This window comes from Bactrocera dorsalis, chromosome 2 (genome assembly GCF_023373825.1).
Source record: "Bactrocera dorsalis isolate Fly_Bdor chromosome 2, ASM2337382v1, whole genome shotgun sequence".
NCBI classification, from domain to species: Eukaryota; Metazoa; Arthropoda; class Insecta; order Diptera; family Tephritidae; genus Bactrocera; species Bactrocera dorsalis.
The window spans coordinates 76,487,238-76,504,838 of NC_064304.1; the positions used below are offsets into that span (position 1 = coordinate 76,487,238).

General features: G+C 37.3%; 1 protein-coding gene across 1 annotated transcript in view; it reads left to right on the forward strand.

Annotated features, from left to right (window-relative positions):
- The window catches only part of LOC105231136 (ubiquitin-conjugating enzyme E2 G1), a 539,049-nt gene that overhangs the window by 13,502 nt on the left and 507,946 nt on the right, over positions 1–17,601 (forward strand). The window lies entirely within an intron of this gene.

The window sequence follows — 17,601 nt, forward strand, 5'->3', positions numbered from 1 at the left end:
TGGTTGGCCTCTTTGTACCTGAGCTATCCCGTTATCAGATGGAGACATATGCAACTGTTTAAGAGTTGAAAAGTCGTTTACTAATAAATAATTCGGCGTATCAGAAACCGTTTAAGCTAGGAAAACTTCGCAAACTATTCAATGCAACCACTCTATCCTTAATTGGAGTAATACACTCGGGTTATCAGGTTTAGAAACTTTCTAGGAAAGCTATGATAATAAGAAACAGTTACCAAAAATATATATATCCCGGTTTCTTAGCCACACGGCAGCTGCTTATGGATCATCACAATCTTTACTAACTATTAGGGTCTCAGTTCATGTTTCACTGCGTGCCTGTTAAAGAAATACCAGTTTAAAGAATTCTTGAAATTTCTAGGAAAGTGATTCATGGCGTGGGCGGACTATCCGCAATAATAGTCTGCCGCAACCTGAGAACGCAAATAGCTACTATCGAAGCAGCGTTGTGTGTTCATTGTGGTTTAGCACTTCGAATCGCAATGTGTCTCCATTGTCGACCTTAATAGTAGGGGAGCCCAAGAGGGGATTTTTGCAGTTACTTAAGCGTGTCAGAAAACTATATGGGGAGAAACATTGCACCCTTTTATGTACCCCTACCAAATATGAGCCCTTAATATGGAGGCGTGCGTTGGGGGGGGGGTTCGTCAGATTAGAGAAAAAAAATCGATCCTTCGGGAAACTCGAGCGCGTCAGATTAAGAGATGGTATGTTAAATGCATGAAGACGAGTGTATATTTCAATATTCTGACAGTTTGAGGGTGGCTTAGAGAAATAGCAGGTTTTCTGTAAAAAAAAAACGTCACCTTGAAATACTCGAGCGCGATAGATTTTTTTTTTCATTTTAAAGGTAATTCTGCATAAAATAACAGCCAACTTTCGTTATTTTATAAAGCGTAATTTTTTAATATGTTATTCGGAATAACATTACAAACCATCTTATTTATTGCCAGACACTTTTTATGGTGGCAATCCCTTGCCAGACGCCCTAAAACTTTAATAAATTTTAATTCTACTTTCGTTATAGTATAAAAGTTAAAATTTATACATGTTATTTGGGTGACTATTAGAAGATGTTTTCTCAGTTGCCAGACAGTTTCGACAGTTCCTACCTAGGCCAGACAAACATATTGGGTCCCAATACCAAGGGTATAGGTACGAGCGCGAGGCAATATACAATCGTATAGGTGCGAGTGAGATAGCGCGTCAGGAGCGATCGAATGATGTTATTGTGTAATTATTTACGACTTAATATTTAAATAAAAGTTTAAAAATTAACCTATTTGGTAAATTACTAAATAATGTGTAAATTTAATGCGAAATTAAACATCTCATTCAAATTTGATTGCATAGCTAATACATAAAAGGAATGAAAATATTTCTTTTGTAATTACGACATATAGGCTATAGAAATTATTTACAGTATCAAAGAAGCGCATTGTTTCTTTTGAAATTTACAAAATTATAAACATTCTTCATAGCTTTCATTACTAATATTGATTTCGTAATTTTCTTCATACTCTTCATCACTGCTGCACCATATTTCTTCTGGCTCATTGTCAGTGTCATCTTCTTCGTTAGTTTCTGTAAAAAAAGTTACACAATTATGAAAAGTAAAAATTTATGTATAATAATTTGAAGTAATATGTATATACCTGATGTAGTTTGCAGTGCATCACTGACAAAATTCGGTAACTGATCGCCTTCAAACCATTTAAAATTGTATTTGCTGTTAACTTGTACCCAACCATTGTTTGCTGGTTCATGTGTTGATGGAATTTTCTTATGAGCATTATTCCAAAAGCTGGATATATAATTAGCACGTCGAAATTGTTGGAATAGCTCTGATTTACAGGGTGGCAGACTGTTCCCATCAAAATTGCATATTTTTTTTCGCTGAAACGCTTCATTAACATCGCAGACCGTATAATTATTAATAAACAATTGAAGACGGGCAGCATCAACATCAATTATCGTACCAACATTATATATATCACATATGAACTGCTGTATTATGTCAAAAGTGCTTTGTATTTCACTACCATCTTCCTAGACTACCTATGAATAATTTTTCAAAAGATTATGAGAAAAAAAATAAAATTCGAGTTGGTGGTACAATACAAGAAGTTAAAATTCAGAGAGATCTGTTTGGACGTATGCTGGGAATATCCATGGATCATAATATAGATATTTTGAAAATTTTATCACATCCAATTACCTCAGTGCCTTTGTCCATGTGCCATTTGGATGGTACCATTTGCAAGACGGATAAATCTGCCTTAATGAAATGTTTGGAAAAAGAGGTAGAGCATGAACCACCACGTTATGTAGATGTCGTAATAATTGATGGATTCTTCATGTTGCATACGATGAAAAATATTCTGCGAGCATCACGAGTTGACGTTATATTCGACCAATACTTTACACCATCGATCAAAGATTACGAACATACCCAGCGAACTGGAACTGATCAAATTCGGCCGAGTAATTTCAAAAGAATTAAAAAATTCTAACTTTAAAACGGCTCTTGTTGACTTTTTATATCGCATTGGGCCACTGACGAAATGGCGCCATTTATTGGTAATAAAACCATCCATATCAATTTTAAACATTGCCAGTCTTTTGTTGTTAATGGGTACAACAGCGTAGAATCCAGGATTGTTCATGCTTGGTCATATGCACCATATACCAAATGATTCCCGTGTTTGGATGCTAACAGGTACTGGAAATAATTTAAGGTATGTAGATCTCACAAAGATACACACCAAGTTAGGCGACTCCATTTGCGAAAGCTTACCTGGGTTTCATGCAATCACAGGTTGCGATTATAACCCAGATTTTTTTCGAAAAGGAAAATTAGGACCGTACAAAATATTAATTACTACAGAAAAATATCAAAAGGCATTTATAAAATTCGGCGACACTCAATTATTTGAAGATGATAGTGAAATACAAAGCACTTTTGACATAATACAGCAGTTCATATGTGATATATGTATATAATGTTGGTACGATAATTGATGTTGATGCTGCCCGTCTTCAATTGTTTATTAATAATTATACGGTCTGCGATGTTAATGAAGCGTTTCAGCGAAAAAAAATATGCAATTTTGATGGGAACAGTCTGCCACCCTGTAAATCAGAGCTATTCCAACAATTTCGACGTGCTAATTATATATCCAGCTTTTGGAATAATGCTCATAAGAAAATTCCATCAATACATAAACCAGCAAACAATGGTTGGGTACAAGTTAACAGCAAATACAATTTTAAATGGTTTGAAGGCGATCAGTTACCGAATTTTGTCAGTGATGCACTGCAAACTACATCAGGTATATACATATTACTTCAAATTATTATACATAAATTTTTACTTTTCATAATTGTGTAACTTTTTTTACAGAAACTAACGAAGAAGATGACACTGACAATGAGCCAGAAGAAATATGGTGCAGCAGTGATGAAGAGTATGAAGAAAATTACGAAATCAATATTAATAATGAAAGCTATGAAGAATGTTTATAATTTTGTAAATTTCAAAAGAAACAATGCGCTTCTTTGATACTGTAAATAATTTCTATAGCCTATATGTCGTAATTACAAAAGAAACATTTTCATTCCTTTTATGTATTAGCTATGCAATCAAATTTGAATGAGAAGTTTAATTTCGCATTAAATTTACACATTATTTAGTAATTTACCAAATAGGTTAATTTTTAAACTTTTATTTAAATATTAAGTCGTAAATAATTACACAATAACATCATTCGATCGCTCCTGACGCGCTATCTCATTCGCACCTATACGAAAATTTTAACTTTTATACTATAACGAAAGTAGAATTAAAATTTATTAAAGTTTTAGGGCGTCTGGCAAGGGATTGCCACCATAAAAAGTGTCTGGCAATAAATAAGATGGTTTGTAATGTTATTCCGAATAACATATTAAAAAATTACGCTTTATAAAATAACGAAAGTTGGCTGTTATTTTATGCACCTGTCCCACCCGCTACCCCCCAAAGCCACGATGACTTGAATTTCACATTTTGCCATCGTTCTTACCTATGTTCAAAGCATACTTCAACAAACTTTCAGCTTTTATAAAATAACGAAGGTCTGGATGTCACTGGCTCTTACTCTAATATGTATACACTGTTTTTATTACATCCTGTAACAAAAACAAGAACCAAACAGAATTCTTCCACTTTTAAATCGTCAGATTAACGATATGCCTCTATATAATTGTCAGATTATCTTTTCGGAAGACTCTGACATCAAGTTCATCCCACTGTATAAAAATCTGACGCGCTCGAGTATCTCAAGGTCACCTTTTTTTTTACAAGTTTTAAAATCAATAAATGACTTTTGTCCACGTCGAAATTGTCAGAATATTAAATGGTACACCTTTTAGAGGTTCATTAACATTCGCTTAGAAAATCTGACGCGCTCGAGTAACTTATTTTTTTTTTTTTTTTAACCTGTCATTACGGCCTTCAACCCTGACTTGATTGTCAGATTAATATATATCGACTATCAGAAATACAATGCGCGTATATACCATAAATGACTGACGCGCTTGAGTATTTTCATGTGACTGTTTTTTTTTTACATTTTTGACACCAATTTCCCGCTCTTCTCCCCACTAAAATGGAAAACTTCATCTAGACTTTCTTTTTTTTTAAACGTTATCTTGACAATCTAGTAAGTCTCCATGACGCTCCAGTAGCTGCAAATTTAGCACTCCGGGCTCCCCTAATATTAATATGAAGTAACGGTTTAAAGACAAAAATTGTGTACAAGTACCTAACCAATTAATATTGTTGAGTGGCAACAATGGCGTCGAGTAAACACGTGTGTATAACTTGCTCCAAGATTATAAGGGGAAACTCAGGAAGTATTAGCTGCAATAGTTGTAAGAATTGGTTCCACAAGAAGTGCAGCGACTTGAGTGACGTGGTTTCAAGAAAATTGCTGCTGCGTTTGGGACCGTTCAAGTATTACGTAACGCAATTTTTGAAGATTTTTGACGCCTGCCAGTCGTTTGCTGAGGGGAGCCATGCGACGCTCAACTCAGTTATATGCGCTCCGCCCAGGAGCATTAGTCGCTATAAACAGGGCGTCCAAGTTGTATTTTTTAAAGTGTTCAATCGCAAAGTTTTTGACTTTGCGATAACGCCGGTTTTCGTCCGGCCCACCATCTACAAACTGGCTTCACGGTGTTCGATTCTGTCATCATTAAGGGTTTGAATGAAGGTTTTGATAAAAGTGATTCGAAATCATAAGCATGGGTGTTCGCTGTGGAGGATGCATGTTTCCCGTTTCTTATGGATATGTATGTCGGCCCGCTGTACCCAACAGCTTCTTCCTTACCGAAATTGTTACGTTCCACGTTGACGCCGGCATATAGAGAAGGATAAAGTTTGTGCCGCTCTGCCACGACCCAGTCATGATCAGGTAAAAATATTCTGTATTCCATATGCATTAAAAAGAGGGCTCTGACTTTTCACTGCCGGTAAACCTATTGGTACACGTGTCTTATCGTCTTGTGAGAGATCGAATACTTGCTGCGGTCCCAGAAGCAACGCGAGAGATTCCAATGACCTGATTGTAGCAGCGCAAAATTCCCCGTCCTCGTGCTTTTTGTGCATCTCGGTCTGTGGTCTTGCTAACTTTACCGGGTACGGTACGTACGTGCCTTCTTCCCTCTTGAGTGTTAGAAACGCGTGGGAGTAAATGAAGATATGTGCCGCTTCGAGAAATTTTGAATCCCATTCACAGCAGCCCCTCATGCAGGTAGGACATAGTGAGACAACTCCTAATCATCTCTGTTCGGCGGCGTTCATCAGCAGCGCTGCCATGATTGGCAATATTAATTATGGTCTCTAGGAGAGCAGGTTGCGAGTCAACTAAAGGGGGTTGTCCAGAGCCAGTTCGAGGTTGTGCTGCAGGAGGATTGTTTCTCTGACGTTCAGTTTTCTCCAGTTTTTCTTTGGCTCGAAATTTTTTTAGCCGCTTAGCAGAGACTTTTTTTCTTTAAACATTTTTCTTCTTCTTTCAACTCTTTGCGTAGCTTTTTTATTTCGTCGTGAATATCATCTTTGGCTATTCCAGTGTCCCTTGCTTCAGTAAGAACATTTATTCTCCGTTGCAGTAGACTAATTTTTTTCATAAGAGTATCTTGAGCCGGCTTGCTTGTAACATTTTAGTGAAGCCTGCACAATTTCCTCATCAGTATTCTGACTTTGTTCATCGTGGGTATCAGTTATCTTTCGTTTAACGGCAGTGCTTTTATGTCCAGTGACTGCGACAATCGATTCCATATGAGATGAGCACTTGGATAAAGCTACAACATCCGAATCCTATAGAAATCAAGAGGTTAACATTAGAAATAGGTAATATTGACACATGCGATAAAAAGGAACATGATATACAAGCAGATGCACCTGTTTTTGTTGAAGAGCAAGTGAAGTCGAGGAAACATTGGGCCTTAGCGTACCTGGGCGTGGTGCTGGTGTGCTTGATGTTTTCATAGGTAGCTAGAAATAAATAATACTTATGAACTTGTGACCAGTTTTTGAAAAATCAAGATTTGTATTACATATGATAATACTTGTCATAATTACGTTTTTGAAGTAAACTTACCTGTGTAAAATAACTAAGTTGCTTTCTTTTTCGTGACCTTCACCTTCAACTGTCGTATAACATCATTTATATGTTCTATAAACTTCTTTATTTTTTATTTTTTCTTTAACCATTTTCCAAATATCGTTGGCATTTTTTTTGACACAGTTGCGCTAGCAAGTTAGCATGAGAGCCTTTATAGGCCAAGAACAGCTGATGATACAAAACTGCCTCTTTTGAAGACATTACAGTATTCGGACACTATGAATTCACTTTAATAACACCGACTACAGCAACATAGATAACTTGATACGAGACTCTTTGGTTCGAGAGAGACCTGTCAAAACTCGCATTTTTTATAACATTTGCCAATGATGCCACTGCTGAAAAAAATTAGATTGGGTATATAAAAAATTATACAAAACACTAAATTAAACACTTTAAAAATGCATACATATATAAATGCTAAAATGCAAAATCATTAATTAATTTACATAAACATTTATTTTGCCAAAATATGTTCGCATAGTAAAATGAAATTTCATTTCACATTAATTTCGTCAAGTAATTATAGCGCTGCTCTTCTGGCATCCCGCCTTTTTGACTAACTGCTGATTGGCGTTACCCTGATTGTGTTTTGTTGCCAGCTCAAAAAACAGATCAGGGTGCAATGCCAGCTGACAAGCGAGAGAGCAAGAAAAGAGATTCTGATCAATTTATCTATGACAGCAATGAGCTTCTGCATAAACACTAACGAATACTGACAACAAAAACCACATTAAATGACGTACAATACAATCGAGGGATTCCCCGTAAAACGTAAACGAAAAGGGTTGCCACTTTGTGAGTTTTAATTCGCTATTTTATTATTTAACAAAAGAAACAATGTTACGTAACGTGTTGTAAGAAAGACCCCCTTCCGGCCTTGTAACGCATCGTAACGTTTTACGAAACCCCTCTCCCCCCAAATTGCGTTGCGTAATACTTGAACTGGTCATATTGACTGGCGATGCTCTGGCTGTCACTCAGAGGTTAGTATTATTGAGGCAATCAATGACAGTGATGAGGACGATATTGATTTGCCGTTATCAACAAGCAAACCGGATTTGGAGAAAATGTTTGAGAAATATTTAGCACCGTTCAAGAAAACAATTCCAAATATTCAGACCAGCGTTGCAGGGATTTGGCTGGACTTGAACAAGTTGGCAGAGAACAACAGAGCAATCTCGCAGCATTATAGGCAATTAGAAAAGAGGGTCGACGCTGTTGAGAATAAATTAACATCGTTCGATGAACTTAATGTGGATCCCAACATTATAATATTCGAGATAAGTGATCGCAATAAGCGAGAAAGAGAGGTTATTGCTTTGAACGTGCCGGAGTCTGAGAAGCCGGTAGGCTATGATCGACGTCTGGATGATTTGGAGAATGTTGTCACATTATTACTACAGGAAATGTCAGAGGTTGGTCCGAAACTCGGTCTCCGTACACTCGGTCGTCCTGTGGTAGGTAAGATTCGTCCGCTATTACTAACTACAGAGTCTGTAGCAGATGCTAGAAGTCTATTGCGTATCAAGACAGCTGGTGAGTCTGGTATCTCATTTAATGCGAACCTAACTCGAGCTCAGCAAGAGCATCTCAGGAATCTACGTACGGAGCTTGATAATCTAACTAAGGGCGGAGATAATAGCAAGACAATTAGATACATTAATGTGGTGTCGAGGTTAGTCGATAAGCAGACTTTTCGTGCGCTAAAAGAAAAGCCTAAAGATTCGTAAGTTAGATATATACTACCTAAGAACAAAATTAATAGAGTTCTTATACCCGGTTTCACAGTCCATCCTTAAGTTGTGCCTAAATAAAATCTTAGCTAAGCATTGTTGCAAAATGAGCAGTCGTTTGCGTTTCACAGTCAATGCTTAATTTCTATAAAATTTTATTATGATATATGGCAACGTTGTGGGCAACATATATTTTCAAATGTCATTCATAAAAATATGTTTGAAATATTTAAATTATAACAGACAATACATAAATTTGCGAGGAAAATTATATCAAAAATGGATGAAAACAACAAAAGAACCCCAAATTTCATCACTAGCGAGTCGGAGCACCCATTGGAACTGAAGGAAAAGTATAAGCTGTTATTGAGTGCAAGCGAACGGACACTTGCCCTACGCTACGAAAGATGTCGCTGAAAATTCAAAGCAAATTCAAAACAAAAATCAGCTGTTATTTAAGCATTGCTTAATAGCGGGATTCTGTAACCAGTCTCTATTTGAGACATTTTGAGGCAAAGTGTCAATTTGAGACTAGTTACTATTCGCTAAACAGTCTCTAGCGTTAGTCTCAAAATATTGAGACCTGGTAGTTAGCCGATCACAAAACTAAAAAGAGCTCTTGTCTGCCATTTTGAATATACTGAATAGAGATCATCATAGATATTAATCGATTGTCGTATTTTTATAAGTTGTAAGCAGCTCAAACACGAAAAGGTTAAAAATAAATCAATTTTACATAAATTTCGTAAATATTATGAAACAAAGTCAACATATATTCTCATTTTTATTGATAACTATGTTTTTTGACGATGTTATAGAAAATTTAATATTTGTTATCGGCATATTTATTTCCATTCAAGTGTAAAAACATCTCTGAATGATGAAATGTAATAGATTTTGTGACTGTCACTTACAGAATAGCAAAATCGTCTTAAGTCTCAAAAATTGTCCTAACTCAAAATCTCAAATTTAGAGACTTGAGACTGTCTCACGTTACAGAATCGCACGGTAAGACTCCAATTTTCAGTGCTTAAGCATAACCTAAGTATGAACTGTAAAACACTATTTTCCTGTTTTATCTTAAGCACAACATAAGTATGGACTGTGAAACCGGGCAATAATCTCATAAGCAGGGCATCAATGTGACTTGATTTGTGTTAGCGAGTCATGGCTTCATGAATCAATATCAGATAGTGAAGTGGTAGACGACACGTATTTAATATTTAGGAAAGATAGAGACAACTAAACAAGCAATTACACGAGAGATGGAGGTGTTTTCATAGCGGTGAAGCCTAGTATTAATGCTGAACTACTGCCAACTAACTGTAGTAGTGTCGAGCAAGTTTTTATTAAAGTAAAATGTACTTAGGGTGATAAGTGCGCGAGTCATATGTCAACAATTTCGTATTTGAAGGAAAAATATCCCAACTGTGCATTGTTATCGTTGGCGACTATAATCTCCCCTGTAGCTGTCCTCAAAATGAATGTGCAAATATGGTATACAGTGAGATGAGTGTGGCTAACTGTCAACAGTATAATCAAATTCCTAATGTAAATGATCGTGCGCTTGACTTATGCTTTAGCAGCGTTGAAGTATGTGTGGACCGTACCGAGGCTATTAATGATGAAGATAAGCTCCACCCGGTTATAAGTATACGTGCTGAAATTAAGGCCAACCTAAAAATGAACGTGGCACCGACTTATGCATTCAAGAAGGCGGACTACATGGGATTGAATTACTTCTTTTTGAGGAGTAACTGGATTGAACTGTATAAGTTAGTATCATTGGATGACAATGTAAACTGGCTATACGAGAGAATTGTGCAATTTGTTCCTGTTCATACTAACAGGAAAAGCAATTATCCATGCTGGTTTTCTAGGGAGCTGAAAGGGAAAATACAGCAGAAAAAGGATGCGCATGCAAAACACAAGAGATTAAAAACCAGTTACGCCTACAATGTTTTTCGTCGGTCGCGATCGGAAGGCAAAAGAATCGGTAAAGTATGTTACAGCGCATACACGTCCAGGATGGAGGAGCTTATACGGGTGGATTCGAGTCAGTTTTGAAAATTCATCAAAAGCAGGAGACGGAACAATATGGATATTCCATCCTCCGTGTCGTGGAAAGATAGTGTAGCTACGACGGGTGGGGAAGTGAGCAATCTGTTTGCGTCGTTCTTTGGTAGCATCTATGCGGAAAAAGTTAATGACAATGGGGAACCAATGCCCACAGCTCAAGCTGTGGAATCGTCGACTACCTAGGTGTGACATTATCGGAACTCACCATCCGCTTCGATGAAGTGGACGAGCAAATGTGCAAACTAGATGGAAAGAAGGGAGCCGGACCAGATGGAATACTGAACATATTACTGAAGAGCTGCGCAGTCAGACTTGCCGAAAAAATAACCCACATCTTTAGTAAATCACTAGAGATGGGTATTTTTCCGTCGGCATGGAAACGTTCATATATTTGTCCAATTTACAAGATCGAGATCTGAGGTCTCCAACTACAGGTCAATATGCATACAGCCGGCAATGGCAAAGTTGTTTGAGAATCTTGTTTGCAGCAGGTGAATTTCGCCTTCAAGAATACGATCTCGGCCAAGCAACATGAGTTCTTTGGCGGCAGGTCTACGGCTACCTTTACCTGTATGTCGATTACGTACTGAGAACGTTGGACAAGGGTGAAATAGTTCACACTATCTACATGGACTTCAGCAAAGCCTTCGACATGGTGGATCATGAGCTCTTAATAGAGAAGGTGGATCGTTACGGAGTGGCGGGAAATGTATTGAGTTGGTTCAACTCGTACTTGACTGGGAGATTCCTGCAGGTGCGAGTCAATGGCTATGTGTCGTCCGAGTTTAAAATGTCGCCCAGGGTCCCACAGGGTTCCCATCTGGGGCCAGTGTTGTTTAGCATATTTGTCAACGACATTGGGGACAAAACATCGTCGGAATTTTTACTATATGCTGATGACCTCAAGAGGAGTGCGACGAAAATAAATTGAGTTTAAATTTAGAACAGTGCGTGGTGATGTTCTTGTCACGGTCCTTGAGTCGTCGTCCAGCTGTTTACCGTATCGCTGATCATCAGCTAGAAGAAGTCACAGTAGTAAAAGATCTTGGTGTCATCACAGGCATACAGGACACTTGGGTTCATATTCAGGGGTTGACTTCAGGAATGCTGATACGTTCGTAAGGCTGTACTCGACCTTGGTGCGTCCGATGTTAGAGTATTGTCATTGGTTTGGTCTCCTCATACCGACTGTCTCATTGACAAAGTGGAGAGAGTGCAGAAGAAACTCTGTAAATATGTCGCGTACTTCCTGGGACGTAAAGGATAGGTCGGAGGCTCCGAGGAGGTTCGTGGTCAATTTGAGATTTGTGACCTGATGAGTCGGAGACCAGTATCAGATCTCTTGTTTGCTTTTAAATCCCTCAATGGATTAATCGACTTTCCGGAAATTTTGGAACAATTCGACCTTGTAGGACGTATGCCTGGGTTGAGGTCGCATAGACCGTTAAAAACTGTCAACTCTTCGAAGAACTACGTGCGGGGTGGACCGAGGAGCAGGGTTGTAGACTTAGTCAATAGACATTATGAAGATATTAATATGTTTGGTTGTACGTATGCGAGCTTCTGTCTCAAGGGTTAAGGGGTTAATAATGTATCATTAATGTGTGATTTGTGATCAAACCTAGTCATAGATATACCTTCTTTTTTGTTTTTGTTATACTTTTTTGTATAAAGCCGATTGGCGTGTGTAATACATAGGCTGCTATATATATTTCTGGACTAGACAACACTAAGTGTTGCCAGGTACAATCTGACATTTCCATCGGAAAGTTTGACATTTTTTAGCATAACATCACTCAGAACGTTTTGTCATTTAATCGTGAATTCTTTTATTTACAGGGAATTAAAAAATTAATCTCGGCCAAAAAATGGAATTAACTCGTGAACATTTTCGTGCGATAATTTTTCACAACTTTCGACGTGGATTATCACGACAAGAGTGCATCGATGAACTAAAATCTTTGTATGGCTATGAAGCAACATCCTATAGCACTGTGAAAAACTGTGCCTGAAAACATCGATGCCGTACGTGAACTGATAATGCAAGACCGTCATGTAACATACCTTCAGATAGAGACATGCCTATGCATTTCTTCCACCAGCATACATTCGATATTACATGAACACCTGGCCGTAAAAAAGGTTTGTTCTCGTTGGATCCTGCACAATTTGACAATCGCTTAAAAAAAGGCTCGTGTGGATTGGTGTAAAGAAATGCTGAAAAAATACAATCGCGGTGCTTCAAAAGACGTTTATAAGATCGTCACAGGTGACGAATCATGTCATGGATCTATGCGTATGAGCCCGAAACAAAGCAGCAATCGACCGTGTGGGTCTTCCAAGACGAGCCAAATCCAACGAAAAAAAAAAACATTTTCGTTGATAAATATTCCTATTTTCATTATTAGGCCAGAAATATATATAGCAGCCCTCGTAATAAATAAATAAATAAATAAGTAAAAAATAGGGCGTTTTCGATATGACGAACTCCGCAGTAGGTATAATGCAACCAGTTTAAAAAACAAACCTAGTATCTTTGCCAAAATTGAAAGATCGAAAAAGCCGCAGTGTCGTAGCTGTTGCGCAAAACTTGCAACATTTGAAAAGTAGCTACACAAAAAATTACACCAAAACCAAATGTGTTAGCTGAAATGCCATTGTAAGTGATTTATGTTTAATATAATTTTAATATTATTGTTTTATTATATTCGTGAATTTTTTGAAATATTATAGGATTTAGGACAAAAAGATTACGTCAAGTGTGCTGTCACTATTGGAATAAACTTCTTTTTTACATGATTCGATCGTTTTTGTGCCTTTCTAATTGAAATCGATCATATTTGCTATTTAGCTCGTTAGTGAGAGTATTCATAATTATTAATGTTACACATATTTTCATGTTGAATATTGCAAACTTTCAAATGCGCAGTTTTTAACAGTTGTATGAAGGGCTCCAACCAGCATAAAATCAGCAATGCAATCTGCATTGCAATTTGTGTTTTCGAAATCAGAATAGCTCTTCTGTAGAGACAAAAATTTTAGTGAACCAAATTGAAAATAACGGCCTTATTCTGAGAAAATCTCATAATTGTTTTGTAAGATTTATTTTGTAAAGTTATTCTTGTTCAAACCTCACAAGAAAAAACACAAAACAGTCACCACATGAGTTGAAAAGCACTTAGCTGTGAACCAGTTGTTGTACAAACAAAAAAAAAAACAACATAAAACAAAGAAATGGACAACTAAGAAAAGTAAGTAATTTCCCAAATTTATTAAATTTAGTGCATATACAATAATTTAATTTATTTTTAGGTTTTCAATATGTGAAAGAACAACTTAGGAGCAGCTCTAGCATTATAGCATATTCTTTAAACATAAATAGTACATATTTATAAATAAAATCTTGTCCAAATTATTTGAACATAAATATAGTATATGTATATATTTTTTTTTATTCATACTCAGAAGGAAGTAAAATGTACAAAGACCGTAAGTTACATATTTATTGTAACATGCAAATACTTATATTTATTATAGATAACGCCTTTGGAATAATTCTATTTTAGAGGTGATCTAGTAAGAACATACTAAGATATGAAGAGAACAGTTCTCTAGCCTGCTGAATAGCAGTGAAAACATAACACCAGGATGTGATGAATCCGATTCCCCAATTGATGGCGATGGAGCAGACGTTCCATTGCCCGATCATGAAGAATTTCGAATAACAGTTACCCGTCTGAAGAAAAGCTGAGCTATTCAAATACGGCGGTGAAAACTGATCAAATGCATGCATCAGTTTCTTTGTAGAATATGGTCGACCGAAAGCATACCTGGAATTTAGCACACAATCTGCGTCAACTACCGTGAGATAAGCCTTCTAAACATTGCATACAGTGTGGCTTCAGGCCTCGAAAATCAACAACTGAGCATATAGTGACCACACGCTAAATCCTGGAAAAGACCCATAAAAAAAGGATCAAGACACCTCTTCGTCGATTTCAAAGCTGCTTTTACAGTTCGAACTATTTTCTACTACGGGAGTAGATTGAAGAAGGCGCACGATAGCGAGTCGCTTTGTCGGATACCTAGTTTGGTATAGAACCGTTCGGTACCTGCTCGATTAAGTTCTGCAGCTTGATAGAGAGTCGCTTTTCTGAAACCTCGTTTGATATCGAACCGTTTGGAGAGATCCTTCCCGATCCTCACGGAGATTTCGATATTGCTCAACGTGAGTTTACATAGCCGTATTAGTTTTGCGGTGATATCAAATTCAGACATAGCGGCATAAAGCAACTTCTTTTCGAGCTGTCAGCAACAGCTTTGGAATTGACGGAAAGGTGGCGGGTATTGATTCTCTTTCTACGGGGTTTTCCCGTATTTGACGCATGGTGATTATCTGCTCCTCTTCTTCCTTAGGGGCGAAGAAACATTTTTTTCGCGATTATAGCCGAGATAACAATAGCGCGCCAGTCGTTCCTTTTTGTCAATACGTGGTGCCAATTCAAAGCGAAGCCAGGCCCTTTCCCATCTGGTTCCTTCCGAAGTTATTTACAACTTTAAAGTTATGACTGTCGACAGTGACGTGAGAGGCTAGTCGCGACTGTGACGACTGTTGGTTTGATGACAGGAGATATTTCGTCTTGCGTTCGTTCACTGCCAGACCCTTTTGCTTTGCTTCTGGCGAAAGCAGAACTAACGGCGCGGGTGTTGAGGCCAATGATATCAATATCATCGGCATACGCCAACAGCTGTACATCCTTGTAGTTTATTGTACCTGCTCGATTAAGTTCTGCAGATTGATAGAGAGTCGCTTTTTCTGAAACCTCGTTTGATATCGAACCGTTTGGAGAGATCCTTCCCGATCTTGACGGAACTTGTGGTATTTTTTTTTTTTTTTCAATATCTTTTTTATTTATTGAATCTGCTTTTTGATTTGAAAGCCTAACAATAAGTAATAAAATCTTAAACCTATTTAAAAACTAGACACGCTCAAGCAAGTGATTGAGCTGTTTTGGTGTTACATTGCTCCTCAGTACGCGGGCATATCTCTTCTTTTAAGGCGTGTTTGATCGCAGGAATGTACCAAAGCATTAGCCAAAGGGTTTGGGTGATCACGGAGTTTAGATATATATTTAATTCTGCTGTCTTCTACTTCTTTCCTTACTTTTTTGATTGGAACCTTTGTATTATGTCTATATTAGTTGCACAGGTCGTACCCCACAGTTGAATGCCATACATCCAAATCGGCTTTATGACCGCATTATATAAAAGCACTTTGTTGTCTAGGCTAAGTTTGGAGTTTTTGTTTAATAGCCAATTTAAATTTGCAGCTCTTATCTTCATGCAAGTTATTTTACTAGATATATGTTTTTTCCACGTAAGTCTTCTATCTAGGTGAATACCAAGATAAGTTACTTCATTCGCTTGGGGTACTAAAATATTGTTAATTTTTACTGCCGGACACATTTTTGGTCTAAGCGAAAATGTAACATGCTTACACTTTTGTTCATTTACCTTTATACGCCAGTTGGCTAGCCATTCTTCGACAAACCTTAAGTGCTCGGCTAATATTCTTGATGCTATTATGTGGCATTTGTTACGGCTCACTATAGCTGTGTCGTCCGCAAAAGTAGAAGTTAATACATTGTTAGCTGTTGGAAGATCTGCTGTATATATGATGTATAGTGTTGGGCCTAGAACACTGCCCTGGGGTACACCAGCCCTTATCTGTCTTTCATCAGATATGAAATCTCCCACTTTTACCGTAAATTTTCTATTTTTTAAATACGATTCAAATGTTTTATATAATTCTGAAGGTAGAATATTTTTAATTTTGTATAAAAGGCCCTCATGCCATACCTTATCAAACGCCTGAGCCACGTCTAGAAATATAGCTGAACAGTACTCTCTGTGCTCAAATGCTTTTCTTATCTCGTTAGTAATTCTATTTACTTGCTCAATCGTGCTATGTTTTTCACGAAACCCAAATTGGTGAGTTGGTATTATATTATTTTCGTGGAGGAAAGGAGTCATCTTTGATAGTAACAATTTTTCAAATATCTTAGAAAGACAGGGTAGAAGACTGATTGGTCTGTATGAAGACGGCTGTGTTAAGTCTTTCCCAGGTTTGTCTATCAAGATGATCTGCGACTTTTTCCATGAATTTGGATAGTGTCCGAGATTAAGAATTGCATTGAAGAGCAAAGAGAGCACCTTTACGGCAATATTTGGTAACTCAATTAGCATTTTTGGGGTAATATTATCATGTCCTGGTGATTTTTTGGGGTTAAGTTCTTTTATTATTCTAGTAACTTCAGAAGTAGAAGTCCTAATAGACACATGCGACTCGTTTGCGGTATTGGGCAAGGTTGGCAACTCAAAGTTGTTTTTTGGGCAATTGGGTTGAAATACCTTTTCTAGGTGATTTGCAAAGCAATTTGCCTTATCCTCATCACCACGTGCCCAACTACCATTCAACTGTCTTAGAGGCATGTTGGAATCTACTGGTGGCTTTTTTAACTTTCGTACAGCAGATTTCAGTTGAAGCAGAGTTGAAGGGGATCGATTTAACTGCCATTCCCGCCTAGCTCGCCTTTTCTCATTTACAAGTTTCTCTATTTCATTATTGGTGATCTTTCTAAAACCAACTGGTTTGTTGTTTCTTTTTGGTGTTGCCAATACAGCTGCATTAGTTATTACGTCATTAATTTCTTTTATATTTTCATCAATGTCTCTTCCTGTATTTATTTTGCAATCAATATTGATGTGGGTGCTGATATACTTTCTATATTTCAACCAGTTAGTTTTATGTGATGTTAGAGAAACTTTCGGCTCAAATAACATGGGCTGTTCGTATAACTTTATTAGTACAGGAGAATGATCAGATGATAAGTCTGTACATGTGTCAGCTGTCATAAGCGATCTTTCTATATTTTTGACTACAGCAAAATCTATTAAGTCTGGTATTTTTCTTCTATCACTGGGCCAGTATGTCGGCTTACCAGGAGATATTATATCCAGTTTATTATGCTTATTCATAATAGTGTAGTACAACTGTCGTCCTTTCGGATTAATAAGACGTGAGCCCCAGTATGTGTGTTTTG